Source organism: Chiloscyllium plagiosum, chromosome 38, assembly GCF_004010195.1.
Source record: "Chiloscyllium plagiosum isolate BGI_BamShark_2017 chromosome 38, ASM401019v2, whole genome shotgun sequence".
Classification (NCBI taxonomy): domain Eukaryota; kingdom Metazoa; phylum Chordata; class Chondrichthyes; order Orectolobiformes; family Hemiscylliidae; genus Chiloscyllium; species Chiloscyllium plagiosum.
In genome coordinates this window covers 21,606,032-21,616,103 of record NC_057747.1, presented here as the reverse complement: position 1 = coordinate 21,616,103, position 10,072 = coordinate 21,606,032, and positions in this window count along the sequence as shown.

Sequence of the window (10,072 nt, the reverse complement as noted above, 5' to 3'; positions counted from 1 at the left end):
CCCCCCTACAACCCACCCTCCCATCCTGGCACTTTTCCCTGCCACTACAGGATCTGTAAAACCTGCGCCAAAACCTCCACCCTCACCTCTATCCAAGGCCCTAAAGGAGCCTTCCAGATCCATCAAAGTTTTACTTGCACATCCACTAATATCATTTATTGTATCCATTGCTCCCGATGCGGTCTCCTCTACATTGGGCAGAGCACTTTAGGGAACATCTCCGGGACACCCGCACCAATCAACCACACCGCCATGTGGCCCAACATTTCAACTCCCCCTCCCACTCTGCCGAGGACATGGAGGTCCTGGGCCTCCTTCACCGCCGCTCCCTCACCACCAGACGCCTGGAGGAAGAACGCTTCATCTTCCGCCTCGGAACAACCCCAGGGCATCAATGTGGACTTCAACAGTTTCCTCAGTTCCCCTTCCCCCACCTCACCCCAGTTCCAAACTCCCAGCTCAGCACTGTCCCCATGACTTGTCCGGACATGTTCTACCTGCCTATCTCCTTTTCCACCTATCACTCCACCCTCTCCTCCCTGACCTATCACCTTCATCCCCTCTCCCACTCACCCATTGTACTCTATGCTACTTTCTCCCCACCCCCACCCTCCTCTAGCTTATCTCTCCACGCTTCAGGCTCACTGCCTTTATTCCTGATGAACGGCTTTTGCCCGAAACATCGATTTCGAAGCTCCTTGGATGCTGCCTGAACTGCTGTGCTCTTCCAGCACCATTTATCCAGCACCTCTTACTGCTGAGTCAGGAAACTTCTGAGTTAAAACTACATTCGAGGAATTAACTCATCAATTCATTAACTAATAACAAATTCATTGTCTCAAGCTCAAAATTCAATCCCACATTCCAGGACAGTGCTGCCCTGTTGGAAGGTCCAACTTTTGGATGAAATGTCAAATGCAAGGGCATGACTGTCCTCTCAGGTGATTGCAACAACAACAAAAATAATCCATGGAAAAATCTTGAAGGCGAGCAAGGAAGTTATACTCAGTGTTCTGGTCAATATTTACCCCTCGACCCCAGCATTGTAAAAATAGATCATTACCATGTAGTCAGGAGTCCAACAGGAGAAATGGCTACGAGACTGGTTCAAAGCTATAACCAAGCATGCTGGGAACCTAGATCAAACTAGTTTAAACTCTGAACCCGGTTAAAACTGCAGTTAAGACATAGAATTATAGACTCATACAGCACAGAAACAGACCGCTCGGTCCAACCAGCTCATGCCGAACATAATCCCAAGCCAAACTAGTCCCACCTGCCTGCTTCTGGCCCATATCCCCCAAACCTTTCCTAATCACGCATTTATCCAAATGCCTTTTAAGTATTCTAATTGTACTCACATCCACCACTTCCTCAGGAAGTTCATTCCATACACAAACCACCCTCTGTGTAAAAAGTTTTCCCTTCATGTCTTTATTGAATCTCTCTCCTATCACCTTTAAAATGTGTCCTCTAATCTTGAAATCTCCCATCCTAGGGAAAGGACAACTACCATTCACTCCATCTATACCCCTCATTATTTTATAAACTTCTACAATGTTGAGACCAATCCTGTAAGCTGTGATCTGCAGTTTCCCACATTGATTCAGGGGTGTCTGCTAGACATATTGGACATATTCCCTTGTATGGAATACGGTATGTAACTCCTTACAACCCTGTATGAACATTTGGGAGCTGTTTACCATTGAACCCCATTGGGATCGAACATTGTGATTGGGTTGTGTCAATTTATTGGCTGAGTGTCAGAGAAGTTTCTGGAAAGTGAACACACTTTGGGATAAAAGTTGCCAAAACAAGAGGAATTTGCAGGAGGGAGCTCTCGCGACCAGCATTCACAAAGCAGGTGCCCTGAAGCTAATTTAAAGAGAAGACAACTAGAATAGAATATAAATTTATTGTCACGTGTAGTTTTACATGAAAAATATAGTGAAAAGTTTAATAACTCATTCCTCCACAGTGCCTATGTCAATGACAGAAGTCATGCATAATAATAATAAAATAATAAGTAAAATTAAGACAAAGTTCATCATAGTTCAATTAATGGCTCCCGGGCTTGGGGAAAGCCAAGTAAGGAACGATGGAATACTCTGAAGACCTAAACTGGGACAGGAACGCCTGCTGGGCAGCTGCAATAACCAGACACCAAATACGAAGAAGATCTCCATTCTGGGACAAGACCATCACACTACGGAGCAGAGTCTACACCGAGAGCAAGAGTTGGCCAGTTCATTCAAATCAGGGTGAGATTTGTTTCAAGCCAAACTTATAGAGTTAAATGTGCATTAACTTAAAGTACGGTATAGTGAAGTGAAATGAAATGGGGCGGCACGGTGGCTCAGTGGTTAGCACTGCTGCCTCACAGCACCAGGGACCCCCAGTTTGATTCTACCCCTGAGTGACTGTCTGTGTGGAGTTTGCACATTCTCCCTGTGTCTGCATGGGCTTCCACTGCTATCCTCCCAAAGTCCAATGATATGCAGGCTTGATGGATTGGCCATGCTAAATGCCTATATTGTGCAGGCTAGTTGGATCGGCCTTGCTAATGCCCACACTGTGCAGGCTAGTTGGATTGGCCTTGCTGAAATGCCCACACAGTGCAGGCTAGTTGGATTGGCCTTGCTAAATGCCCATAGTGTGCAGGCTAGGTGGATTGGCCATGCTAAATGCCCACAGTGTGCAGGCTTGGTGAATCAGCTATGCTAAATGCCCACATTGTGCAGGCTAGGTGGATTGGCCATGCTAAAATGCCCATAACGTGCAGGCTAGGTGGATTGGCCATGCTAAATGCCCATAGCGTGCAGGCTTGGTGAATTAGCTATGCTAAATGCCCACATTGTGCAGGCTAGTTGGATCGGCCATGCTAAATGCGCACACTGTGCAGGCTAGGTGGATTGGCCTTGGGAGATGCAGGGTTATGGGGTTGGGTCTGGATGGGTCAGTATGAACTTGATGGGCCAAATGGCCTGCTTCCGCAAGGTGGGGACTGTAGGAGTTGAAGTTAAGTTTGATAAAGTAAATGTTGCAATCAATGTATGTTTTATATTGAGCATTGGTACCTAAATAGTTAAATAAAGAAGAGTTTTGTTTAGTTAAAGTCTCACGTGCCTGTTGTCTGTCACACAAGGAAACAATACCTGGGTAAAAGGGTTGAGTACTCCTTTTGGGTAACAACCACATTACTGTCTGTGGGAAATTGCTGTGCGTGCAATTTTACACACTTCTGAACTATTCCGTTGCTGGTGGAGCTGTTTGACACGTCCAACAATTTTGAAAGTAACTATATAAATGCAAAGTTAAAAATCACACAACACCAGGTTATAGTCTAACAGGTTTAATTGGAAGCACTAGCTTTCGGAGCACCGTTCCTTCATCAGGTGGTTGTCACCTGATGAAGGAGCGTCGCTCCGAAAGCTAGTGTGCTTCCAATTAAGCCTGTTGGACTATAACCTGGTGTTGTGTGATTTTTAACTTTGTACACCCCAGTCCAACACCGGCATCTCCAAATCATATATAAATGCAAGTCTTCCTTTAATGATCAAAATGTGTGCTATGCTGTGCAAAGCATCTATGCCGAGCAAGAACTAGGAGTAGAATAAGTCATTGTGCCTGAACTCCATTTATCCACCTCATCTCAGTAACTCTGGTTTCTCGGAGAGAGCTCCCGATTTCCACTACCCATTCTGCTTCGTCCCGTCATTCCTGATTGCTTTTTTCAAGAATTCATTATAAGGGTGTGGACGTCGCTGGCTAAGCCTACAACTGAACTGATTTTCTCTGACTGCCCATGAGAACATTCTCGAACCCGCTGTAGTCTGTGTGATTAACTGCAGAATGGTGAAGGAGAATGGTAGAGTGAGTAACTGTATCAAATGTTGAAGCCAAGCCTCACAAAGTCAATAGTGATGGGTTGATGGAAGGCCAATGAATGGGAAAAGTGGGTCAGGGGTTAAAATGCCAACCAATCAGATCCACCAATTGGACATTACCCAACTTGACACATAATTGAGCGTGATTTAGTTGGCCCTTTGAACATGTTGAAGCAATGCAACTTGGGCTGAGAGTGTGTTGCTGGGAAAGTATAGCAGGTCAGGTCAGGTCAGGCAGCATGAATGGCTTCCTTCATCACGATTCCTGATGAAGGGCTTATGCCTGAAATGTCGATTCTTATGCTCCTCGGGTGCTGCCTGACCTGCTGTGCTTTCCCAGCAACACACTCTCAACTCTGATCTCCAGCATCTGCAGTCCTCACCTTCACTTCCACAATGCAACTTGGCACAAATAAATGGTTTGGCTTCATACACAACCTCCTATAAATTGTAGCCAGGGCCACAAGGATGGGTGTTGGGTCCACTGCTTTTTGTCATTTATATAAATGATTTGGATATGAATGTAGGAGGTAGAGTTAGTAAGTTTGCAGATGGCACCAAAATTGGAGATGTAGTGGACAGCAAAGAAGGTTACCTCAGAGTATAACAGAATCTTGATCAGATGCGCCAATGGGCTGAGGAGTGGCAAATGAAGTTTAATTTAGTTACATGTGAGGTGCTGCGTTTTGGAAATGCAAATCAGGGCAGGATTTATGCACTTAATGGTAAGGTCCTAGGGAGTGTTGCTGAACAAAGAGACCTCGCAGTGCAGGTTCATAGTTCCTTAAAAATGGAGTCACAGGTCAATATGATAGTGAGGAAGGCGTTTGGTATGCTTTCCTTTATTGGTCAGAGTATTGAGTACAGGAGTTGGGAGGTCATGTTGCAGCTGTAGAGGACATTGGTTAGGCCTCTTTTGGGATACTGTGTGCAATTCTGATTTCCCTCCTATCAGAACAATATTGTGAACTTGAAAGGGTTCAGAAAAGATTTGGAAGGATGTTGCCAGGGTTGGAGGATTTGAGCATAGGGAGAGGCTGAACAGGCTGGGGCTGTTTTACCTGGAGCGTCAGAGGCTGAGGGGTGACCTTAAAGAGGTTTACAAAATCATGAGGGGCATGGATAGGATAAGTAGACAAGGTGTTTTCCCTGGGGTAGGGGAGTCCAGATTTAGGGTGAGTGGGAAAAAATTTTAAAGGGATCTACGGGGAAACTTTTTCACACAGAGGGTGGTACGGGTATGGAATGAGCTGCCAGAGAAAGTGGTGGAGGCTGGTACAATTACAACATTTAAGAGGCATTTGGATGGATACATGAATAGGAAGATTTTAGAGGGATATGGACTGGATGCTGGCAGGTGAGACTAGATTAGGTTAGGATATCTGGTCAGCATGGACGAGTTGGACCGAGGGGTCTGTTTCTATGACTCTACTTTAGTCTGAGGCAACATGTTACCTATTGGTCTAGGAGTCAAGAGATCATGAGACAGCTCAGCCTCAGGAACATGGCCTAGGGCTGAGTTTTTTCAATAACTGTCAATGTCAGAGCTCATAGACCAGCTGGAATTCAAAGAATGTGAACAATAAGCCAGCCCTTGAGTTCACCTTCCAATGAGGGATGGCGGCACTGATGGGTAGGTAGCTCTGCACATAGGAGATCAGGACAGTGTGGTCTATTGTGCAGGAGTGCTGCTGAGGCCCAGTGTTGCCGGCTAGGAGTGGCTGATACCTCATGGCGAACAGAGAGTGCCGCCTTGCTGTTTTCTCCTGCAAACATTCCTCAATTGTAAAGCCTCAGCCTCCAGTTTCTGCCTTTTCCTTGTAAGGATTCAGTGAGGGGAATGGCAGTGTTTATGGTTTGAGGGGGCGTGGTTCCAGCGTCAGAACAGATGCTGTGCTGCATTGCTGTGACTGGCAGCGTCAACTGGCTCCTTAATGTTTTTGATCGACCTGTTCAGACATGTTCTAACCGTTGTCTGGGATCCTGAACCTGGATCTCCCAACCCAAGACAATACCATTGCATCATGGGAGTACCGGATTAGCTCAGGCAGCTTTTAAAGGAAAGTAAACAAGACCGCCCATAGTTGACAGGAAATGGAGATAATATAAACATGGATTTCTTAACTCATTCCACCTGACATGAATGTTTGCTGACTAAATCCCAGGGGATTATAATTAATTGCCACCTGGCTTTGACACAGTTATTCTTCAATTTTCATTAAAAGTTGAATGGGGTATATTTCCTATCAAAGTAAAAAAGGAAGGGAATTGACATCTAAGCCACCAAACTGCCTCAAAGCATTAACATTATAAAGTTGCGTGTTTCTATGCAAAATGTTAACCCACTTAATTGGATATCAAACAACAAGATAAATGAAGTTTGTTTAAAAGTGCTGAGTGGATGTTTATAGAGGTGGTGGCACAGTGGTAATGTCATAGATTAAAACTCCAGCTTAACATTTGGAGGACATGTGTTCAAAATCCCACTGGGGAAGGTTTTAATATTTGAATTCTAAATACCAGAGATAAAAACTGATGTAATAATGACCTTACACCGAAATATAACGTAGCAAATAGGAACAGGAGTAGGCCATTCAGCCCTTTGACCATGCTCTCTGACTGTCAATGAGTTCATAGCCAATCTGACTGTAAATCTCTCACTTACCTCAGATAACCTTTCACTCCCTTGCCTAACAAAAATCTAGGGTTGAGAGTGTGGTGCTGGAAAAGCACAGCAGGTTGGAGAGGAGAGTGGAGCGGATAAATGGGAAAGGTGATGGGTAGGTCAGGAGGGCGGAGCCACGTTGGAGGCTTGGGGTTGGGATAATGTGAGGGAGAGGAAATGGGGAAATTGGTGAAATCCACATTGATCCCGTTTAATTGCAGGGTCCCAAGGCAGAATATGAGGTACTCTTCCTCCAGGCGTCAGGTCATAAGGGTTTGGAACCCATTTATCTCTCAGCCCCCCCGGCCCACAAGCCTCATTCCTGATGAAGGGCTTATGCCCAAAACGTCCATTCTCCTGCTTATCAGATGTTGCCTGACCTACTGTGCTTTTTCGGCACCACACTCTCAACTCTGATCTCCAGCATCTGCAGTCCTCACTTGCTCCACCTTGACAAGAATCTACCTCTACCTGAAAAATATTGAAGGACTCTGTTTCCACTACCTTTCCACGAAGGGAATTCCAAAGATTCATGACTCTTTTGAGAGAAAATATAATTCTCTCCATCTCTGTCTTCATGAGCCAACCCTTATATGTCAACAGTGAGTTCAAGTTCTAGGGTCCCCTGCAAGATGAAATATTGTCTCTGTATCAACCCCATCAAGGTCTCTTAAAATCGGATATGTTTCCATCGAGACACCTCTAACTCTTCTAAACTCCAACAGATGTGCATTTTGTGTTCATAGAAACATAGAAAATAGGAGCAGGAATAGATTATATAGGCCATTGATCCTGATCTACCCTTCAATATGATCATAGTCCCACTCTGTCCACATTTAGCCTTTAGCAATCTATCAATCTTAAACAGCGAACACCACAATGTAAACTTTAAAGAATTTTCCTTTCATAAATTAGACCAAAATGTTATAGAGTCATACAGCACAGAAACAGGTTCAACCAGTCCATGTCGAACATAATCTATAACTAAACTAGTCCCACCTGCCTGCTCCTGGCCCATATGCCTCCAAACTTTTCCTATTCTAGTACTTATCTAAGTATCTTTTAAACATTGTAACTGTGCCCACATTCATCACTTCCTCTGGCAGTTCATTCTACATGTGAATCATCCTCTGTGCAAAAACATTGTCCCTCATGTCTTTTTTAAATCTGTCTCCTCTCACCTTAAAAGTATACCCCCTAGTCTTAAATCCCCCACCCTAGGGAAAAGACACCTGCCACTCACCTTATCTATATACCTCATGATTTTATAAACCTCTATAAGGCCACCCCTCAATCTCCTACTCTCCATTGAAAAAAGTCCCAGTCTTTCTATATAACTCAAACCTTCCATACCTGGCAATATGGACTAGGAGCCAATGTAGGTCAGTGAGTGCAGGGTAGTGGGTGACCTTAACACGGTGTAAGTCAAGATGCAGGTGACAAACAGCAAGAGATTGCTCTGCCATAAAATGAACAATATGTGACCATAGCTAATGACTTTCCTGACTCATGTCTACTTCACATCTTCAATCCCAAGTTAATGCTGTTCAATCTCAGTTCAAAACATGATGACTAAAGTATGATGCATACGGAATGTGATTGTATTACACACCCTTATTAATACTCAAACAAAAATACAATTCCTCACGTATATTGCATTATTGAAAATAATGTTTCCACCTCACACAGCCTCTCAGTTTCACGCTTGTTTCTTGTCACTCACTGTGAGTAATGCCAGTCAATAATAACTTAACACTTCATACCTACGTTGCATGGTACCTGGCTGGTCTAAAACTAAGCAGCAGATCTTCAAAAAGTTGCAAGTTTGGAAGGTGCTGTCAAAGGAGCCTTGGAAAGTTGATGCAGTGCATCTTGTAGATATTACGCAGGACAAATCTCAACTTCTCACGATGACAAGGTGTTGTTGGTGCCAGTAATTAGGCCTTAGGTCGTGTCTTGATGCCTTGTGGTGATGACTGCCCTGATGGAGGGTGATGACGGCACAGAGTTGATCTAGGGCACAAAGTTCAAGAAGGCATTGCCCTTACTCACGTCATGTTGACTGGGGCAGATCAGCCATGTCTGCCCGATGTGAACCAAAGTCACATGGGATGAATTGTTTCTGGCCATTTTAAATGCTCATCAGACCGTTACCTAAGGAATCATAGGAATGTTCTTTGTCTGAGAAGCTGACAGACAGAGCTGGGTATATGGGTGCCTAGAACGTTGAGTGTACTTCCATCAGATGACAATCACAGGAGATGTGGCCCTTTGATGTTGCTACTGGCATCTCAGTGCACTGTGCTAACCAAGATCTTACTGCAAAAGCTATACCACACCCACAGTGTGCAGCATTTAGTGCTCTTTCTGTATGTGTCAAAGACATTATTAGCCTTGTGGCATTGAGAGTGGCAACATTAACACCAACTTGGACAGCTCTCAAATGGTCAGGGGTGTGGAAATACAGCTCGTTGTTTGTACCAGGGCACGTGCTCCTCACACTCAGCTTTCAGGGCGAAAGGTTCCTCCAGATGGGGAAAACGCAGGAAGCATATTCCTGATAACCTGGGAGTCCAGAACCAAGGGACACAGCCTAAGGATATGGGGTGAGACAGAGATGAGGAGAAATTTCTTCATCCAGAGAGTGGGGATGCAATTGAGGTAAAAACATTTAATATTTTCAAAATATAAATGCAAATAAAAAGATCAAAGGGTATGAAATGAAATGGGAAAGGGTACTGAGTAGCATGATTAGCCATACGGAATGGCAGAACATGATTAAAGGGCCGAATGGCCTATTCCAGTGTCTATTTACTGTGGTATGTTTCTGTGTTAGGTTACCTTTCCCTGTTTGTTGCGTGGACTGAGCTTACAAGCTGCAGATTTGTTTTGATGTGATTGAATTTGATTTATTATTGTCACATCGTACCTAGGTACAGTGAAAGGTTTTGTTTTGCATGCAGTACAGGTAGATCATACCATACAAAGTGCATCAGGATGATAAAACAGAGTGAGGAATAGTGTTACAGCTGCAGAAAAGGTGCACAAAGAGTGAGGTCAACATTAAATTTGAAATTTGAGGGGCCTATTCAAAAGTCTAGTAACAGCGGAGAAGAAGCTGTTCTTGAATCGGTTGGTACGTGTGTTTAAGCTTCTGTATCTTCTGCCTGATGGAAGAGGTTGGAAGAGATTATAACCAGGATGGAAGGGGTCTTTGATGATGTTCACACTCTCTGTAGTTTCTTATGGTCCTGGGCAGAGCAGTTGCTGTACCAAGCCGTGATGCATCCGGATAGAACGTGCAGGCTTGCCTGTCATCTCAATCTCAGAGGCAAGTATCTAGATGAAAGCCTGTAGTCTGGCAGCTTAGTTGGTTGCAGGATTCATCAGAAGATACTAATTTGCGGAAATCACCAATGGCATAAGGGGACTCCTCCATGCTGGGTTTACTCCCTTAGCCAATAACGTTTGATGCTGTTGTACTTGAGCACCAATTCTCAGGGGACCAGAATGTCACTGA